The 21381-nt window shown below is 49.2% G+C and overlaps 1 pseudogene; it reads left to right on the forward strand.

The window, feature by feature from the left end:
- Positions 1-4349: 4349 nt before the first annotated feature.
- LOC132249731 (U4 spliceosomal RNA) lies at positions 4350-4433 on the forward strand (annotated as a pseudogene).
- Positions 4434-21381: the final 16948 nt, after the last annotated feature.

Raw genomic sequence — 21381 nt, forward strand, 5'->3', positions numbered from 1 at the left:
ATTAAGGGAACTGGACAGACTAGAAATGAGAGGAGACTAGTGACTTGTGACCAAAAGGGGAAGGAGAAGCAGGATCTTGGGAGGATAGCTGAAAAAGAGGAAAGTCCAAATGATCTCCTCAGGTAGTGCCCATCCCATAAGCAAGAGAAGGCAGAAAGGCCAGGTTGAAGCTGAAGCCCTTTGGCTTTGTGCAGTATTGTAGTAGGAGAAAGAGCTGTATGAACAGGATGGCCTGCATCATCTGAGGGGCAAGGGCGAAAAGCTGACCCCAGGAAGATTCATATTAGGAATGAGGCAGTAATGGAGACAGGCACTGAAATGCCTCGCACATCTACAGATCACCTGCTTCCCTGGCGCAATCTCATAAACTAGCTCGCTCAGGATCTAGCAAAGGGCAGAGCGGCTGTTTGGTGCCTGAATCCACCGCTTAGAGCTGCCTGCTTAATTATTGGCATGGGGCTTTTTCCCAGTCCTCAGTCATTCAACGCAGCAGATGTGACTGGACAGGGGTAAAACTTGAGGCAGAGAATGGACGGAGCATGTATAGTCAGGTAGGCATCCAGGGTGTCCAGCTATCCCTATTTATACCGCAGCACTCACTGTCTCTGAGCATCATGGAAGAGGAAGTCCCCATTGTACGTGCAGCGCAAACACACAGACAGTCCCAGTCGCAAAGAGCTTACGGTCTAAATAGACACGACTGTGTTGGGCAGGTGGGAGGGGATGGGAGGGAAGAGGAGGAAACACGCTCATGTTGTAAGGAAGTGAGGCACAGCGAGGGGAAGGCAGAGTTTCCCAAACTTCTGATACTTGAGGCATCATTTTTTCTGGATTAAAATTGGCAACACGCTTCACTCTTACACTGAAAGGGGTGTGTATGTGTGTGTGCGCATATGTGTGTGTGCGCGTACGCATGCATGCAGGTGTGTGTGTGTACATGTGTGTGGTGCCCAGGCTTTTGGCACAGCCAAGGCCAATCCCACCGCATGGGGCCGTCGTGGCCAGACCTTGATGCTGCCACATGGGGCCAGTGCAGCCAGTCTGGTGCCATCATGCAAGGCCAGTGGGGCTGGAGCCTTATTCCACCATGTGGGGCAGACGTGCCCAAAACCCAATCCCTTCATGTGGAGCCAGCCTAATCTGGCTATGCAGAGCTTGGAAAGTAGCAGTGGGAGAGCAGGGCAGTGTTAATTGCCACCACTCCCCCGCCACCACGTCCTAATCTGAGCCCCAGGAGCCGGATGACTTGGCTCCATGGGCTGGATCTGCTATTGGTGAAGCATCACTCTTTGCAGCACACTTTCACAGCTCTCATAGCATCCTCGTGTCCCATGGCACACCCTTTGGGTATCACAGGAGTAAGGACTTGGTCAAATGAAGGACAAAGGCAGGAGCTGAGCTCAGATCATATCCACATTCTCTCCACCCACGCTCCCCCCAAATGTCCCAGTCCCTTCTGCAGTTCCCCAGGTGGGTTTTGAGCAGGGCTTTGGAAGGAAGGGCTGGGCCTGCTGCACTCCAGTGCTGTGTGAAGCACAGATCGCATGGTGATGTGCACCACCCAAGTCAGTAACGTAAGAGCATCTGATATCACACAGCTACCTGATACTTGGACACACGGCCGGTATCACTCAAAACCCCAAAATCTACAAAGGGTCCTGAGAGTTTCTGGGAACTTGAACAAAGAGGGATGTGTCATTTCCGGTTGACACACTCACCTGTTGCACGCTGCCTGGCCCTTCCTCACACCTCTGTCTGCCTTAGCACCGTTTCTATAATGCTGTTTGAACTGAAAGGCTCTGGTCTGACAGGCAAGCTCAGGGCCCACCCAGCCGGAAGGGCTCAGTGTAACAAAGCGGAGCAGAGTCACGCTGCGCTGTTTGGATCGGACCCCCGGAGAACAATCAAACCTTACCGCACACGTCAGGTCAGCAGCCTTGGTCTTTTTTTGCACTGACCCTCCGCCAGGACAAGAACAACTTCAGCCCAGTGTATAAGCAGTTCCTGGCCTTGCTGGTTCTACACGCGGCCCTCACGGGTCACGTTTACGTGGTAAGCACGGCAGCTAACAGCATTGCATCCTTCACTGCCCTAGAAAGACACGGCACTGTCGGGAATCCCTCGATTCGAGGATTATCTCAACCATAGCTCATCAATGGGTCTGGAGGTGACTCGAGATAAGAATGGCACCTCCTTGCCTTTCTTTGCCCATGTTGAGACAATTTGGACTGTACAGCATAAGCCACTTAAGATGCCTGTAAGTAAGGCAAACACTCATTTAAATCCTGGAAAGGGCACTAGCCATTGATTTCCAGATTAAAGGTACAATGTGAACTGCTATTCAGTGTGCCAGCTAATTGGTGATGGAGGGCCATTCTCAACTTTTTTACACCTCATTAAGATTTCTAAGCATGTTACTCGAGCATTCACTCAGCTGTCTGCACCTCATTGAAGTCCTGTTACATTGTTATTCAGGACTTATATGGGCTCTTCTAAACACCTGGCTCACAGCCCTCCTCCATCCCTCCAACCAGGCTGTATGCTTTTGCATGGAGTCTTTTTCTGATATTTAGCTCAGCCTCTGTCTCAGACCTAACAAAGGGCATGTGATGCCCAAAACCTTGTCCAAAGCTCTCCCAACTATATGGCTGGTCCAATAAAAGATATATTTAAAAAATCCTTGCCTCTCAAACGTTGCTATTCAGATCACCCTTATCTTTAGTAGAAGCCTTTTAATTTACAGCACCTAGTCAGCTTGAGGACTGCTAATGTCACAGCCTGGCAGGCCTTGAGATAGGCTAGAAGAAAAAATCACCCACCACATAAGTCAGGCAGTTTGCTCAATGAGTCCATCATATGCAGGTGTGACTATACATGTATGCAATGTGTCCAGTCTCTTTCCCTTGACAGCCTTCACCTCCCTGCAGGGTGGGTCCAAAGAGGATGGAGCTGGACTGTTCTCCATGGGGGCAGATGACAGGACAAGGAGCAATGGGCTCAAGTTGCAGCAAGGGAAGTTGAGGTTGGATATTAGGAAAATATTAGGAGGGTGGTGAAGCACTGGGACAGGTTACCCAGGGAGGTGGTGCAATCTCCATCCTTGGAAGTTTTTAAGACCTGGCTCAACAAAGCCTTGGTTGGGGTGATGTAGTTGGGGCTGGTCCTGCTTTGAGCAGGGGGTAGGACTAGATGTGACCTCCCGAGGTCCCTTCACACCCTCATTTTCTAGGGTTCTATAATTGTCTCTCTCCCAGGACGCATTGCCCCAGCTGCAGCAAATCTGCAAATCTGGATGCAAATCCCACAGGCTCTCTCCCCCATGGGAGGTAACAGGGCCATTCAACTTGTAAGGCCCAAGAGGCCACACACCAAATGAACACTTACCCGCACCCCCACTGCATTGTTGCATTGTCCCCTGCTGTAAAGGGCATCTGCATGACCCCTCCAGCCACTGCAGTGCATGGAAGTGAGCCCTCCCCCAAGTGCAGCAACGTGGAAGAGCAATCCCATCTCCCAGGCTCAGCTCCCCACCCTATCACACTGCTGCATCCCCTAGGGCAAAGGCAGCACCCAGACGAGCGGCGAGGGAGCTCAGAGACTCCAGCTGCTGTTGCAGACAGAGCGATGGGCAGAATGGCAGCTGGATGAGAGCCCAGGGGCTGTACATTAACCCTTTGTGGACCACCAGTTGGACAGCTTTGTACTATAGCTACACTTTGTATTCGGTTTCCAGACCAAGAAGTATTTCCCAAAGTCAATTTTCTATTTTTTCATGACAAGCTTGTCTCTGGTTTTGACTAACTGCAAAATGATATTGAGTTATAATGCTGGCATTTTAGGTATACTTTGTACTGGGGTGAATGACTAAACAGAGTGCAGAATGAGCGGGAATCTGACCATTTCTTCTCACTTCAGGTCCACTTAGTCTTCAGGTGTCAGACCATGACACAATGGATCATTTCCATCTCTAATTTCTGTGCATCTGGCTTAACAGACTAAGAAAAACTGATGTTCAAAACCCCCCTAGTACATGTTCAGAAGATCGTAGAAGGAGGATTGTAGGCAGGAGCATAGCAATCTATGGGGCCTCTTCTCAAGGGGAAGGAAAAAGAGAGAAAGAAAAGGGATGGGGGATTACAATAATTTGGAGACTACAGATCACAGAAAGGATGGACTAGAAGGCGTCTCCAGCGGTCAGCTAGTCCAATCCCCTCGTCAAAGCGGGCACATCCGTATCCAAACCATCCCATACATCCCAAACAGAGGTTAGGCCTATTCCATTTAGAAAAGAGACACTTGAGGATTTACAAAACGCTAAATGGTAAAGAGAAAATAGATTGGGATTTATTAGCTCCGTGCGGTGGCGGTATCATAGCCAATGAGGTTAATCCGAGGCACAATTATTGCTAATTGAAAACTTTACTCTTTCACACAATAGAAGAACTAATGGGTCACAAAATGAAACTAGTGGGTAGTAAGTTTAAAGCTAACCAAAGGAAGTTCTTTTTCACGCCCAGCATCGTTAAAGTGTGGGGCTCATCACCACCAGATGTGGTGGGAGCTGACAGCTGAGCCAGGTTCAAAAAGGGACTGGACACATTCTTGAAGGAAAGAGGCAGCAGTAGCTATTGAGCATGGGAGTTCGGGATGCAGCCTCCGAATCAGAACTCCCTAAACCCTAAATGCTGGAGGCTGCAAGGGAGAGAGGAACAGCAAAAAAAACCCTGGTCGTACCCTGTTCATTTTCCCATTCAGCATCGGCTCTCTGCCGCTGTGTGACACAGGAGACTGGGCAAGATGGAGCTGCGATCTGCCCTAGTCACTGGCAGTTCTTGTGTTGTCACGGTGTCTTCTTCAGTCCTTGTCTAACGTATTCCTAAAACTACGCAGTCACCCACGTCACAGCACTATAAGGCACGGCATCCTAACTGGCCACAGGTAAAACCGGGGGACGAGGGCTGTCAGCGCCCTGTAGCTGCACGGCTTGTCACAATACACTTGAGAGATCCCAGGATGAGAGCACTGGATGGCAACCCCCGCCCCAGTCCGTACCAGTCTGGCCACAGGGAAAATGCCTTCCCGACTCCACACGTGGCAACAGGTCTGACTCTGAACAGAGAGGCGAGACCCTCTAAGTAAAAACCTCCTGGTTTTGGTCCCAGCAGGGGCACCGGTGCACCCCAGTCCAAATCCCCAGCCTTGGCTGCAGCCTTTGAGGACTGGGGGATGATGGGGGGGACTGACACCTGTAGCAAAAGGAGGGGCGGAAATGCATTCCCAGCCCCAGGTGGCAACCAGCAATGGCCAGAAGCCTGGGAGAAACCAGACATCTGCATCCTGCTCTGCGTGCTGGGGACAGGAGTTATAACTCCACCCGTTGCACCCTCTCACTGGAGAGCCAGAGCTCCTCTTTCTGTGTCCCCTCCATAACCATATCCCCTCTGACTAAGCCAGATGAGGCCCCGGGGCCCTGCACTCCCTGCTTTCTAGACTGCTGGGTCCCCTGGTCCTTGCTTGTCGATGTCTTCACCTCTGCCTTGTCCCCAGCTGTTCTGCTGCAAAGCGTCTGCAGGCAGTTACATCTGAAGCTTGATCACTGAGATCTCCCCTCAGTCGCTGATGGCAGGTGCCAGCAACAGCTAGTGAAACGGCAGTGTGACACAAGGCACCGTATAAATGCAGAGAAATGGTTCCTTCCCCGTCCACGTGAGTAAGTGGCTTGGAGGTGGCCTAGGTATAGGATCCTGGCTGGTGGCACCAGAGGTCCTCGTTCATTATTCCAGTTTTCATAGATTTCATAGACATTAGGGCTGGAAGGGACCTCGGAAGATCATCGAGTCCAGCCCCCTGCCCAAAGGGCAGGAAGTCAGCTGGGTTCATAGGATCCCAGCAAGATAAGCATCCAGTTTGCTCTTGAAGGTGTTCAATGAAGGCGCTTGAACCACCTCCGGTGGCAGGCTGTTCCAGACCTTGGGGGCTCGGACAGTAAAGAAATTCTTCCTTATGTTCAGGAGCAGGTGCCAAAAAAGGGATCCCCCCACCCATCCCCACTGCTGCTTTCCCTGTCATGAGCTGAGTCCAGTCCACATGCAGCTGGGCTGGGGTGAGCAGGAACAGCTCTGGTACTTCCCCGACCCCCAGGACAGCAGGGAAAGCAACAGTGGCAGGTGGGGGACAAGGGGCAAAGAAGAGGAAAGAGGGCTGCAAAGGACCCCGGAGGCTCCCATGGCGCAGTCCAATGCAAAAAGGGGGTGCAGCTGCACCCCATCTGAATCCATCCCTAAATACTTATTCAGCAAGTGGGATACAGTGCTTTAGCCTCCCACAGTCAGAACAGCAAAGTCTACGTGAGAAGCCAGGCTGGCAGCGCTGCCGGCCTTTCTCATTTAAAGCTTACTAACAGTTCGCTTCCTCCTCCCCTCTTTGTTGCAGGGTTTCACTGTGCTAGTGCCCCACTTCCCTAGCCTGCTGGTCATTAAAAGCTTTTCATGAGCAGTCACTGGAAAGTCTGCCGTCTCTCTCAGGTAACACCATTCATGCCCTGACAGTCCTTGTCCGTCCATTCATTGCAGCTGCTGTGTGTGTGACCCACACCCCTCCTGTACTTCCCCCCCCGGAGAGACGAACTCCTTCACACGCACCAGGGAACAATATAAAGTTGAAGTGGAAACTGAGTCATGCGTCTGTTTCAAATTTCCCACAGATACCACAGGACTTGGACTAGTGCCCCTGGGGTAGCGGTGGACTCTGTGCCCTGGCAGTCTTGGAGCTGAGAGGAGATATATTGCTGGATTATAAATTCCAGCTTGTAATATAAGTGATGGCCTAGACGCAGGAATCAGAGGGTGAACTTGTACTCCCCAGACTATGCAGGACTGTCTGCCCTTAAAACTAGCCCTGCTTTGTCACAGAGGACACCGGATCAGAGCTCTGGTCCTTCGGCTTCAGGTATCAAAGCTGAACAGTGCTGGCCCTGCAGCAGCCACCGTCCATGAAGTCAACTTATTTCAGCTTCATAACGGGGAGGGGGGTGTACGCACACATGTGTGCTTACTGCAGCTTCATCACCGTTTGTGTGTGTGCGCGTGCGTGTGCAGGTGTCGAGCTTATTGCAGCTTCATCACCGTGTGTGTATGTGTGCGTGTGTGTGTGTGTGTGTGTGCTTACTGCAGTTTCATCACCGTGTGTGTATGTGTGCGTGTGTGTGTGTGTGTGTGCTTACTGCAGTTTCATCACTGTGTGTGTATGTGTGTGTGTGTGAGCTTATTGCAGCTTCATCCCCATGTGTATATGTGTGCTTATTGCAGCTTCAGCTCCGTGCGTGTGTATGTATGTGTGAGAGCTTACTGCAGATTCATCACTGTGTGTGTGTGAGGTATGTAGCTGGGCAAACCATTCCGTTTTCCTTGAAGAGGAGACTTCCCTTTTAAAGCATCTCCCTGTTTTTATTCCCCATTTTATTGACATAGGTAAGTGCCTTGGTGGCCCACATATAGGATGCTGAGTGATTCGCTCTCACTCCCCATCACATTCCCATGGGTCCCTTTTCCATTGCTTGCACTTTCCACACCCATGCTTCACACTGAACATGCTCCAGCTGGCTGACTTTAAGCCCAGGCTCTTCAGGTGGGCTGGCTGCTAAGGGATCTCCTCTAGGTACATCTGACAAATGGAGGACACTGACCTTTAGGATCATCCAAGATTCCCCAAGGTAAACCTTTCTGCTGGGACAATTGTTCTCTTTGATGTTGGTCTCTGTGTCTTGCTGCTGGAAGGGGCAACCTGCTGATTCTCTTCCCTGTGCTGTAGGGGAGTAGTGACCTGTAGAGCAGTGCAGGGGAAATGAAGATTTTAGGGCCAGATCTAGAGGACTTGGCTGTCTCCAAGATAAATAATGCTAACGTAGGAGGCAGCTATTAGGCACTTGCTCCAGAGTGGACTCTGAAGCCTGGTGCTAGTCTCCTGCAAAGCATGGAAAGAATAGGAGCAGCTGAGTACATGCCTGCAAGAAGACAGACAGGTAAGACAGTGGGGTGGGGGGATCTGTGAGTGCATGCATTTTTACGTTAGATTGGTGTTGGATAACACACAGAATCATATCTGCAAGCACGGGCCAGGACTCCAGACTTTGATTTGGGCAATTAAATTCCATTTTCGGTTCTGAGTCTATCTATAAATCTTTGGCTTTTCTTGTTAACACTGTACTGCCCAAGACAAGGGTTCCCAGGCACAAAGAGGGCAAAGCAAGAGCACTTCTTAATAGAAATGCAAAGAAATCTCCCAAAGCAAACAGTCCAGCTGTGCTGCTGTGTTACTCTGTGCACCTCAAACAGACCTGTGTAAACACACCACCTATTCCTTCCTCTTTTTTCAGTCCTTGACAAATAGCATGTTCAGAGCCCCAAAGGCAGAAGAGACTGCACAGCAAAGTGCATGAGAAATAAAGAAAAAAAATCGCCTCTACCTGGAACAGGAGAAGGTTTGCAGGAGACCTCATTCTGTTTCCACACAACTAACAATTACAAAGAGGCTTTGTCAAAAAATGGGGATTTGGGGAGAACGCGGCAGCATTCCCACCAAAGTTGTTTCCCTCCTTTGCACAAGGCAAACATATATAATCTTCCCTGGCCTACGATTTGAGAGTGCATCTTGTTCCTCATTGAAGGGAGATTAAAAAGAAACAACAGCGACATTTTTCCTGACTTCTCCACCTGCATCTTGACAGTGAAGTGGGTGAGGCTGTGCAGAGGTGCACACAGCATACACTACCAGGGCTTGCTGCTGTCTGGACAAGATCCCAGATGCTTCATGGTGTTACATCCTATGGAGTGTGGCGGAGCACCTTTGGGATGCTCGCCACATGGCAGGGGCTGCAGTAGGCTGGGACAAAGTCAACAGGGAAGGCAGCCAAGTGAAGCACCCCCAAATGTCATTCTAAGGGGGGAGGTGTATGGCAGAGCACCTTTAGGGGTGCTCACCACTTGAGGGCTCTTACAGGCTCTGAGGGGAGCCTGCTTTGGAGGAGCAGCACGGGAAACCTCCCCCAGGTACCATTTTAAGGGGGAAGGTGAATAGCAGGGCACTGTGGGTGCCTGCCACTTTAAGACCAGAGCCAAGCAGCCAGCAGGTGCTTGATTGTGGTGGCCATTTTAGATCTGTGGCTGCCCATATAAACAGGAAAGTTCACTTCTGGCAGGCCAGGCAGTATGCAAGATCTTGGTGGTAAGGGAGGAGCTGTAGGGGATGGCTAGGAGGCTCCTGGTCCTGGGCATGACCTAAAACTGCACCCTGCCAGGAGTGGGTGGCCTGGCAGGGCTCTCAGTGGTGCAGGAGCCCCCAGGAAATACCAGGCCAGTGACCACCCCGGTGAAAGGAGATTAGGGGTGCCTTAACCCTAGCCCTCACCTTTGGGTAGGTATGGTAATATCAGAGGTAGTGGGGGCCAGGCATGGCTGTGGCCATCTGAGCCCTGTCGGGTGTAGGACCCTGAGGAAAGGTAGCTAGGGCCAAGCATGGCTATGGCCACCTGAGCCCACTGGGGAGGGAAGCCCCGTGGCCCCAAGTGAGGGGTGGTGTGGAGCCCCAGTGAGGGAGGGTGGAAATGAGGACCCCAGTGAGGGGGCGGAGATGAGGAGCCCCAGTGAAGGGGGAGGAAAATCAGAGGGCTGAGAGCCCAGTATGTTTATTTTTGTGTGTATATGAGTTGTCCCTGAAAGGGGCCAGAGCAAGCTTAGACCCAGTTGGGTAATTGGCTGGCCACTACCCCAGTGAGGGTTGCAGGAGAGGCCCAAAAGATGGTTTGTCTGCCACCCAAGGTATGAATTAGATAAAGCCTATGACCTAAGGGGCCTACTCCAATAGGAAGCAAGGCAGAATAAGTTGTTGATGCATGAAAGAGCCCCTGTGAGAGGCCCTAATGAGAGGAGGGCGGTATGAATGTGTGTGTGACTGAGGCCTGATGATGAGGCCTAAGTTTGGTCTGGCTGTAAGCCAGGAGCACTGTGTCATCTGGATGCCATCTGTGAGGCTTGGGCTGTGGTGTAGGGCAGGATTGGAGCTGCAGAGAGCACCCCCTGGCATCAGGGCAAGAATGGGCATCCTCCTGCCTTAATTAACGTCATAATTAAGAACAAGGCAAGGCAGGCGAGTCAGGTGGGTGGCATGCCCAAAGGCAAGTGGGGAAATTTTAAGGAGCCCCACTTTGCCACATGGAGCCATACTAGTAAGAACAGGATCCAGTTTCCCGTTGGACCTGGGCACTATCTTCCTGCCACTCATCTATTCAGATCTGCGGACAGGGTGCCCACAGGCTCCCTCGACTCATTTGGGGGGCAGTGGGCACTGGCCGGTGTACTCTGCTCCATGTCCCATTCCACCTCCCTTGTTGCTAACCCGCAACCTCACTTCCATTCCTGTTTTCTTATTTATCCTGAGAAATCAGTCAATGCGTCCCCAGTGGCCTCCCTTATTGAGGGAGGCTTATAGGGGGGGTTTTGCCATGGGTCTAAGCCCATGACCCTGTAGTACATCAAACAGGCCTGTTTCCAATTTGCTTTGTGCTTGTTGTTCAACTATCAGTGAGAATTTAACCCAGCACCATATTAATTAATCTTACAACTCTTTGGGGCTCCTCAGGGAAGCAGAGCAACATCCCTGTGGCATTTAGCCCTGCTTAGATCCTTTTTAGCGGGGTGAAAACACATGTAGGAGATAAGAAAAACTATATCACCAATTACTAGCTGAAGCATAACTCCCAGCTTTCCCCACTGATTGATTCTTATGCGCTCAGATCTCATGATTAATCAGAGCCTTTTAATAAGTCAGCTTCCACTTTTTTACTGAGGCCTTCAACATTTGAGCTGCCTAGATGAGCTTTCAGGCTGGTCAATGCAGGCAGCAAATTTCTTACACATGATAGTGCACTGATCCTAGCATAATCCAATGTTTCATAAATGACTTAAAAGATTAAGGCGTCATTTGCTATCCAAATAGTAGGGGAGATTCACGTCTCTGCAGTGTAAACTCTGGCAACAATCTTGCACAAGAGCCAGCAATATTGCTAAAACTCTGCTCCACGCTTCCTTACAAGGGCAATTACATAATCTAGGCCTTCATCTATTGCAATCAATCCTTTTCATTAGATGAGATGCCCTGAAATAAATGAACAAACATACATCAGATGGGAAGGGAGGGAAGATAGCTGAGATTGCATTGCCTCACTGGCCGGGAAAGGAGATTTTAACCTTTCAAATGATATTATTGCTTGCTTGCTCCATCTGTTTACATCTTGCTGATGGTTTTAGCAGTGTGTTATTTGTCTTGTTATACCCAAGGTATTATGAGTCAGGAATGAACCAGATGACTTTTGGGGTCCCTCCCAACCCAACCCCATGATTCTATGAATTGCCTTTAGACGGGCAGACCGCAGGCATCTAAATGCAATATCACAAGCCAAAGCTCCCTTACTCAGTGAACACCTAATCCTGGAAGCACTTAAAATTCAGCAGGTTTGTTCCCAGCCCCCAAAGCTGACAGTGTTCAGGAAACTCCAGCTAAGACAGAGCACAGGTTTCTCAATGGATCTTATGAACCTTTCAGGATTCGGGATTCTGTCCTTATCTTTTGAGGTTGCTATGCTACATAGAAACCAAAGTTAAAAAAGATGTATTATAAGGACACTAACTGCTTCGGAGGAGCAGCTGGGTAGAAAAAAAGCTGGTATTTTTAGCCCTTGACATACCCATATTGGTCAAAAAATGATGAGAATCTTGCATTGAAATTTTGACCTTTTTTTCATTGTTTTTGTCTCCCAATCCTACTGGAACAGCTGGGCACATGCTGGAGAAAAATGCAAACTTGTGAATCTCTGGAATTTTAAGTTGCTTTTGAATGAAGCTAGGGCAATCATTTGTGCAATCACTTTTGAACAGACTCCTGGACAGAGCATGAAAACAATATTGAGCCTTGTGCGCCCCTACAGCAACACTCGTGTGACTTGTGTGGTCAATCACTGCTGACCAATACAGCTACCCCGGAGCAAGAACTATGTGCGAGCAAGGTAAAACATGAAAAGCATGGGGAAAATGTATTTGGTGCTTGAAAGTAATTAATGCATTTCTGGGATCTGCAGTCCATGTGTAGATGTTCTGCAATAAGAAAGAGAGGGAGGGTTTGGAGCAGAAAACAGTCAAAGGAAATTATCCCCTCGGCCCTACTACTCCCTGCCAGGATTGCACACTCGCTTGCGGCTGTGCCTCCATTCACATTTTACTCAGGATTTCCTACTGGTAGTGACACTAAGAAGACTCAAGCGCAGGTCTCCCAGGGGACGTTGCTGGTGATATAGCCAGCCCTCTAGACTCACTCCAAGAAAGGCAACGTGGCAAGAGGCCTGGACCCATGACTCATTTATACTGGTACTTAGCCTACACCAGTGTAAAAAAAAGCAGGCACACAATGTACAGCCGTACAGCAGCAAAACTTACTCAGACCCTGTGTAGTTACCCAGGAAAATTCAGTGGTACAAATACACTCGTGGAGATAACACTGCAGTGCATGTTATCCTCCCACTATTTATCTCGGGGTAGCTGTTTTCTCAAGGCTTTCAATTGCTCCCCTATCACCTTTTTGATGAGATGCTGTGACTAGCCACCACCTGTTTGTAGCTATCTTAGGGTAGCTACATCTGCCCACTCTGGATCCCGGGAGGGATCAGCATGCAAAACCAGGGTAAGTTGCACGGATGTCAATATAGCATGTGTCCGGATGCACACTAGGGGAAGTAGCAGCGATAGGTGTGGGTAGGAGGTGTGAATGCTGACAGAACTGCTGTTACTGCTATAGAGGCCATGCAGCAATGGGAAAATGTGATGGGGGGGGAAATGCTGGTGTAACGAAAGCCTTGGGGACTGCAAATCTCTGCTGACTGGGAATAGGTCCCTTTCCAAAAGCTTGTAAAATGTGTTCAAATGATCTGTTCAAACAAGCGTTAGATAAGCAGAGATTACACTAGGGCCTTTGCGGAAATTCAGACAAGAGACTTATTCAGGGACTGAATGAATGACTAATGCTTCATCAAGAAGGGCCAAAGGATAAATGGTCTCGGTGGTTGCTGCATCTGCAGAATGACGACTCGGAGTGTGCCGCAGAGGTCTCCTGGTACATCTGGACTAGGAGTGTCAGAGCTGTGCTACTTCCCTGTAGAGTGGTGTCTTCTGCTTTAGGAGAGGCTGATTTCAAAGAGTTGTTTTGTATTTTTAATGGGAAGGAGAGACATGACACTTCCTGTTGGCAGCAAGCAGACAGTAAATCATGACAAAACGTCCTAAGCAATGGGTCTGTGCCCTAGAGGTCACAGATAGCAGGAGTCATGTCTGCTCCATCCTTCCTGTATTGCTGGATTGAAGGGAGGGGCCCGTCTGGATCAAGCCAAGAAGTGTATTCCAAAAATAAGCTGGGTTAAAGTTGAGGGAGAAGGCAAGGGAGGGACTCAAGGAAGGATGAGCAATATCTCGTTAAGGTAGGAACTGAATAACTCGCTTTGCCGTGATACCTCCGAGCAGTCAGTGCTCTGGGGGATGTTGAGCAAGTCACTGGTGAGTAAGTATATAGGACAAAGAAACCCTGTGTAAGCGCAGGCTTGAGGAGGTAGCTCTACCTAGTGATTAGAATAGGGGACCAGGAGGTGGGAGATGTAGCGGCAGTTCTGCTCATGAGATGCGTTGTGTTTGGACAAATGGCCTGACTTCTCTGTGCACCCGTTTCCCATAAAAGAAGGCTCCTCTTCCAGTTCTGGCAAGTGCTCTGAGATGCTCCGTACAAGATGATCTAGAAAAGCCAAGCCCCGTGTTAGCTGTCTTGGGCCTTTTCCCAGAGTGGTTAGGATAGAAAGTGTGGCTTTCTTGGCTTGGCAGCCAGCGACTGGGGATTCTGCATCATTCACTGGTAGAGACCTACCAAATGCACGATTTCACGGGAATCGTGCAATTGACTGTCTCCCGTGAAACAGCCCTGTGAAAAAAGTGTGGGGAACCAGCTATGTTCAAAGAGCTGGCAAAAGGGCAGGGGGAGAAGGAAGAGACCGAAGGAGGAAGGAAAAAAAAAGGCCGACTGCTCATCTTCCCAAAAGGCGAGGGGAGGGACCGGAAAAGTTCCCGTCTCTCTATCTCCGGGAGGGAGGGCAGGAGCAGGGAAAAGCTGACCAAAAGTCTCCTTCTCTTGAAGGGGGGACAGGATAACAGCTGGAAGAGAGCCACACTTAAACTGGTTGGTTGCTCAGTAATTATCGCTCCCCCTCCTTGAAGAGGGTGATAATTATTGAATTAACAAGCCAGGCAGCTCCATGCCTGGGAGGCATGGGGCTTGCAGTGCCCCTCAGCCAATCAGAGGCATGGGGAGGGGCGGGTCTGCCTTGCTCCGCCTTCAAAACGGTAGCCCCAGCCATGATATGGCCATGAAATCAGGAGCCCCGGCCGTGTTACAGCCGTGTACTCAGCCTCCATGGCCCGTGAATTTGGTAGGTCCGTATTCATCGGGATCATCAGGTCTCCCATCCCTCCCTCCATCTCACAAGGACAAGCTTGCTCCCAGCTGCACAATACTTTGCGGTTATCCAGTCCAGAGTACAGCTTTCCCACAGTAATTCTCCAGGCAAGTTGGTGTCCCCCACCCAGCCAACATCTGTCACTTCTCAGTGCCGCCACGGGCATTCAAAGTAGACTGCACGAGAAGCGGATGACACGGAAACAGGCAACGGGACTTAAGCTCCTCCATTGCAGCCGCATTTCTCATTCGCTGCAATGATGTAGGGATCCAGGTGATCTCAGAAAAGCCGTGAATGCCGATAAGGTCCAGCTGGAAGGCAGGGAAGATGCACACCTTCTAGACCAACTAAATACGATCTATATAGAGCACAAGCTTTTGTGAACTTCAGTTCAAGCCACCCTCCATTTCTCCTATGAATCTGGTGATTCTTTTACTGCCTGCCAAATAGCTGGCTGTATGGATGGCGACAACCATCTCTTTGTCTTGGCAGTGAGGTTTAAATAATTCACTTAACTCTGGGTATATGATGTGAACTAAGAGCTCACTCTTCTACTCTGACTTTATTGGTTACCGCCCAGTGAAGGGGTTGCCTTGTCTTTATTCTATATCTGCCAAGTAAAACGAGTTAGGAGCAAATATACAACAAATGAGCTCCTGTATGGAGAAACCGAGGCTAGTAACCATTAAGCAAATAGAGTACTTTTCTTGTTCCCAGGCAGCAGTCAGTTATCAATTGTGAATTACTTCCTCACTCCCGCAGCCTTTGTTGACAACTTATTCCTTTGTCTGGTTGAACTTGCTGGGAGAAAGCATTTCCTTTTTGCTGGTGGTCTAGAAGTGAGAGCAGGAGATAGTGAGCCAGAACTCCTGGGTTTTGATCCTAATTTTGTCATTTATTTGCTGTGTGGCTCGGGAAAACTCCCGCAGGCCCTGCTTCTGTGGTGCATTTTTCTGCTCGCGGGATTCGTAGAGGTAGGCGCTCTAGTCTGCAGGGTTTCTGCGGTGCTGGTCCCTGGTAGGGTGCTTGCTTGCCCCGTGGCGGTGTCATGAAGATTAGCTGATGGTTGCTCAGTGCAAAGGTGCTCCCACCTTACACATTCACCCCTCTCCAGCCTCTCACCTTCAAGCCCACTGGCATTTCCATGGCTCTCTTTCAAACTCTCTCCTCTGTGTCCTGTACAGCTCCTTAGATGGAGACTTGCAAAGCACGGCTCCTTTGGGAGAGGGGAATCTTTTCAAGAGCTAGGGAAGCTGATCATCCCTAGTCACAGGCGCTCATACAGACTTCTCTTACCTTAAATTCAAATCAGCTGAAAACTGCCTTCTTCCATCTTGTCCCCAGGCTGACTTGGCTGTCTGCCCTGGGCACTGGGTTCGTAGTACGAGTTTCATGCAACTATAATAAGCTCCAGCATGCTACGCTTACAGGTTAAAGTAAAGTAGTGCTTCTCTTGGTGGGCACCCTGGGAATTGTACAGGCAGTCCTCGGACTTAGGACACACTTGTTTCATGAAAACTGTGTCGCAAGTCGAAACATTGCAACTCGGAACCAATTTTTTCATAAGAAACTGTTATAAATGGGGAATTGGTTCTTGAACCAAGGCCCAAGACCCTATTTTCACCAAAAATACCCCACATTTTGTACTTGATCAATTATAGTTGAGTAATATAGCTATTTATATTGCAAATAGCAATCGTATTGATTTGGAAGGACTTCTTTGAGGTGACTTGGCTGGACTTTTTGAAGGGTTCTTGCTGGAGTCTTCTCAGGAGTCTTGGCTGCATGTTTTTCTGGAGTCTCGTCTGCTTTCTTAAAGAAAGTGTCCAAGGAAGTTTGGAGAGTTGTTCTCCAGGGGGATGGGCAATGCAACGAACTTGTTTGCTGACATGGCGTCGTATCAAATCAAGCGTTGTAAAGTCAAAACTGACATCAGAAAGTTAAAACAGGGTGTCAATTTATAAATCTTGTAAGTGCGAAATAACTCGAAACGTTGTAAGTTGAGGACTGCCTGTATTGTGAAAGCAAAGTTGGTGATGTATGGCAAGTTAAGATGGATAATCATCACCCTGCAAACCAACAGTGCCCTTCTCTTTGCTCCTTCCCCTGCGTAAGCTTATTCCCATCATAAGTTATATACATTGCAATGCAACTGTTTTTCCATGCCAGTACACCATGTGCTTTTATTGCAGGCCGTCACGTGTCCAGCACTCGTATTCCTTCATCTTTGTGTTTGTAAACCAGGTTCCTTTTCCTCTCGCATGAGAACAGAGAGATGATGGGAGATTTTTCTCTCCAGATAAGCCAGCTCTGCATTTCTCCTTGCTACAGCTCTTATAGTATCCTGCCTAATGAAGACACACACCATTAAACTCAATATTAGCTAACCACAGTAACTATGGTATCTTCCCCACTTCCCTCAGGAGCAGAATCATGGCTGTGTCAAATGCTGAGCCTTTAATGAGACCCACGGGGTATGTCGGTCTCCAGTGACTGCAATGCAGTGTCGAGGTGCCCAAGTAATCTAGCTTAAAGCTTGAGCCAGTCATAGTCTAGCCATGGCGGCATGCAGTTCAACAAAGGCTGATTTTCCCACTCCAAGTAAAACGGGTTACTCCACTCTATCCCCGCCTCCCCCACACCAGTTGTGTATACGGAGGGAGAAAATACAGCGGCCAAAAGAAGTAAAATGTAAGGCATGTTCTAATAAGAAAAATGCATTCAAGACCGCATCTCAGAAAACTGAACTCAGGGTGAAGACAGACATAAGTTATACCCACTTTCAATTATACTGATATAAGCTGTTCCAATATAGCTATGAGGTTTACCTGCTCCTGTGCTAGTATAAGTGGGACTAAACCAAGGTAGCTTTCAGATTGATCATTACAGCAATTCAGCTCATTTATACTGGCATAGCAGCAGACAGATGCAATGGTTAAACCAGGGCTGATGTGTTTTCCCAAGCCATATTTCTCCACCTCCACTTTGAGTAGTTTAAAGGTAAATCTGTCAATGATATTTGGTTTTATGCAAATCCTCAAATATCATACACAATTCTTTACTTGTAGGAAAATTGCACAAGCAAATGGACCCAAGTCATTTAAAGTTTTACAATTCACTCTTTAAAAAGATGGACTGTTCCTCCAAAGTGGACACACTGCAGGTAGGCTTTTGTAGCAAGCAAACAACACAAACAATTGCCGATGGAGCTAATCTGGTCTAGAGCTGCTCTCCAGCACTAGATTATGGAGCAAATGTTCTTTATCAGTGATTCCCAACCAGGGTGCCACGAGATCCTTTCAAAGGTGTCTTGGGTAACCAGGCAATGTTAGCACTCTTAAGTGTGCAAACATGATTCACAAATTAAACCAGATGAGTTCAACTGGGAATCCACAGTGTCAAAACATTGTGGCCTGTTCTGATCTTTTAGAGCAATTTCTTTTGTTGCAAAGAACTCCATTATTTTTATAGTCAAAACCAAATGAAAACCTAAGAGCTGAAATTTTCCAAGGGGGTCCTTGAATCTAATGAAGGGTAAGCTGAGTCTAACAAGAGTGAGAACCACTGATCTATAGATTTGATCCACTAGCAGTGACTCAATCAAGATGCCCAAAGACAGCCTGCCTTCAACTTACAGCCAAAGTGTTGGCCTCCAAGGACGATTCATGCAACCTGCCAAACTGTCCCCACACCTCACACATCTACTTTCCCCTTTGAAACAACTGTGAAGAGATTCCTCTTGCTATTTCAGCAAGAGAGAATTCACCTCTCACAACAGTGTGGCATTATCACTTTACCTCATCTCATGGCAAATCATGCCTGACCGACCTGATTGACTTCTATGACAAAATGACTGGCTCTGTGGATGTGGGGAGACCAGTGGATGTGGTGTACCTTGACTTTAGCAAGGCTTATGAAACTGTCTCCCACAACACTCTCGCAAGCAAGCTAAGGAAGTACAGGTGAGATAAATGGACTGTAAGGTGGATAGAAAACTGGCCAGATCACTGGACTCAGAGGGTAGTAATTAATGGCTCGATGTCTAGTTGGCAGCCGGTATCAAGTGAAGTGCCCCAGGGGTTGGTCTTAGGGCTGGTTTTGTTCAATGTCTTCATCAGCGACCTGGAAGATGGTAGAGACCCTCAGCAAGTCTGCAGATGACACCAAGCTGGGGGGGAGTAGTAGATATGCTGGTGGGTAGGGCTGGGATTCAGAGAGACCTAGACAAACTGAAGGATGGGACCAAAAGAAATCTCATGAAGTTCAGTAAGGACAAGTGCCAAGTCCTGCACTTAGGACGAACAAATCCCATGCACTGATATACGCTGAAGACCAACTGGCTAAGCAGCAGCTCTGCAGAAAAGGACTTGGGGGTTACAGGGGACAGTAAGCTGAATATGAACCAACACTGTGTCCTTGTTACCAAGAAAGCTAACAGCATACTGGGTTGCATTGGTAGGAGCGCTGCTAGCAGATCAAGGGAAGTGATTCTTCCTTTTATTCAGCACTGGTGAGGCCACATCTGGAGTCCTGTGTTGACTTTTGGGCCCCCACTACAGAAAGGATGTGGACAGATTGGAGAGAGTCCAGAGGAGGACAATGAAAATAGTTAGGGGCCTAGGGCACATGACTTGTGACGACTTGTTTAGACTGGAGAAGAGAAGAACTGGGCTGATGTAGTCTGGAGAAGAGAAGACCGAGGGGGATTTAATACCAGCCTTCACCTCCCTGCAGGGGGGCTGCAAAGAGGATGGAGCTGGGCTGTTCTCAGTGGGGGCAGATGACAGGACAAGGAGCAATGGGCACAAGTTGCAGCAAGGGAAGTTTTGGTTAAATATTAGGAAAAGCTTTCTACCCAGAGAGGTGGTGGAATCTCCACCCTTGGAGGTTTTTAAAACCTGGCTGGACAAAGCCTGAGCGTTCCCACCTGCAAGGGGCTGCTTGCGGCCCCCCAATGCTCCACACACCCCCTCTCTGCCCCCCACCCTCACCCACCACTGCCCCACACACTGGGAGGCTGAGGGCAGGCGGCAGCAGGGAGGGACACTGGGTCGGGACTGGCCATCGACGCTTACAAATGGGTCTCGGTACAAAAAACGTTGAGACCCACTTGGCTAGGTGACCTCTGGAGGGTCCTGTCCAACCCTCATTTTCTAGGATTCCCTGATTCTGTGCCCTGGGTTAAGAAGGACGAGGGATTTTACGATGGCAGCACAGTGTTCAGCAGAGTTGGGTTAATTAGCAGGGGAGCTGTTTGCTGGGAAGCAGTTGCTATGGCAGCACAAAGTATGGAAAATTCTCAGCTGATTAGGATTAAGCATTGTTCTTCCCAGGGAGGACGTGAGTAAGAGTCGCTCCCGTCGTGCGGAGGCTGAGAGCACCCTGACGACGCGGCAGCGGAAGGATGGAGGGCGCAGTCACCCTACGCGCCTGGCAGAGTTTGGGGTGAAGCCCATCGCTACTGAGGTCCTCGAGCGTAATGGGAAAGGGGTCGAAGCTGGCAGGTATCTAGGCTGATCTGGGCTCACTAACTGCCCCGTGGTCCTCCGTTTGGTCAAGTGAAATCACCTGCTCTAGTACCTCCCTTTTCCCTGCTGTCTTGAGCGCAGAGGGTTGAGCCCTGGGCTGCTCCTTTTGTTTCTGGCTGTACCGTGCAGTCGTAGACTTGGAGGCACCGCTCTTATCTAACCCAGCCTCTGTGTTCCTTGGAAGCTGATGCCGTTTGCCCAAAAGGTAAAGGAGTTCACCTCGCTGAGCAGTTTGCTGGTGTTTTAAATGTGGCTCCCCAGGACTCCTTTCTGCTCAGACCGAGCTCCTGAGTGATCTCGTTCCAGCACACCGAACACGTGCTGTTGAGTGCAAATGCCCCAAGACCCTCCACCTCGAAACACAATGTTGATGCAGAGGAGCATAGGGGCATGTGGCACCTGAATGACACCTCCTACGCATCACTGCAGGGGCATTTGCAAACCCAGCTTTCTGTTGGGGTTCAGCTCTGGTGTCCGCACAGGGTTTTAATGAGTGGGCTTATACCTGACTTTGACATTAAACTGTGCAGCTCTTGGGGGCGAGACCTAAAGGAAAGGGATTCAGTTCCTTTTAGTGCTATATGAAAAGCTTTACCTTTACTAGGCTCCAGCTGCAGAGCACTTTGCACCTGTGCTGATGCACCGGTTGGCAGCAGGGGTGCTGAGGTCTCATCTGCTTCAGGGGGGCTGTGCAGGTGTAACTGAGGACCATCCTGCTTGCTGGTGATGGTAATGAGAAGAAGAAAGAATCCAGTTTGACCTCTGGCTCGGTTGGTAGCTACAAGTGTGAATCCAAGCATATTTGATCCAGAAGATGCTGAATGAACCTAGGATCACAGAAGCTATCACTTGTGTGGCCCCACATCAGGGTAGACCTGTGCTTTAAGAGTAGGGGGGAAGCTTTCTGTTGGGCAAGGACCCCTCGCGTGTGCGAGGAAGCAGATAGGTGCCAGCCAGGAATAGTCCGCACCGACGTCTCAAGTGACTCTCTGATAGGCAGGGACTAAAACCAGCCGTGGGTTCATCAAGTCTTAGATTTTAAGGCCAGAGGGGAAAACTGTGATCTTCTACTTTGACTCTCTTCATAACAGGCCAGAGAAACTTGCCCCATACCTCTGGCATCCAGCCCGCAATTCCTGTTTCTGCTAGAGTGTGTTTTGCTTTAAAGACCCCAAATAACAGGGAAGGCACTGCCACACTAGATGATGTCCAATGGCTTGTTACCTTCACTATTTAAAAAAAAAAAAAATCACCTTCTTCCTGTTCTGAGTCTCTGTCCAAGTCCAGCTTCAGTCCAGTCATTGGTTCTTG

This window comes from Alligator mississippiensis, chromosome 3 (genome assembly GCF_030867095.1).
Source record: "Alligator mississippiensis isolate rAllMis1 chromosome 3, rAllMis1, whole genome shotgun sequence".
In the NCBI taxonomy this organism is placed as follows: domain Eukaryota; kingdom Metazoa; phylum Chordata; order Crocodylia; family Alligatoridae; genus Alligator; species Alligator mississippiensis.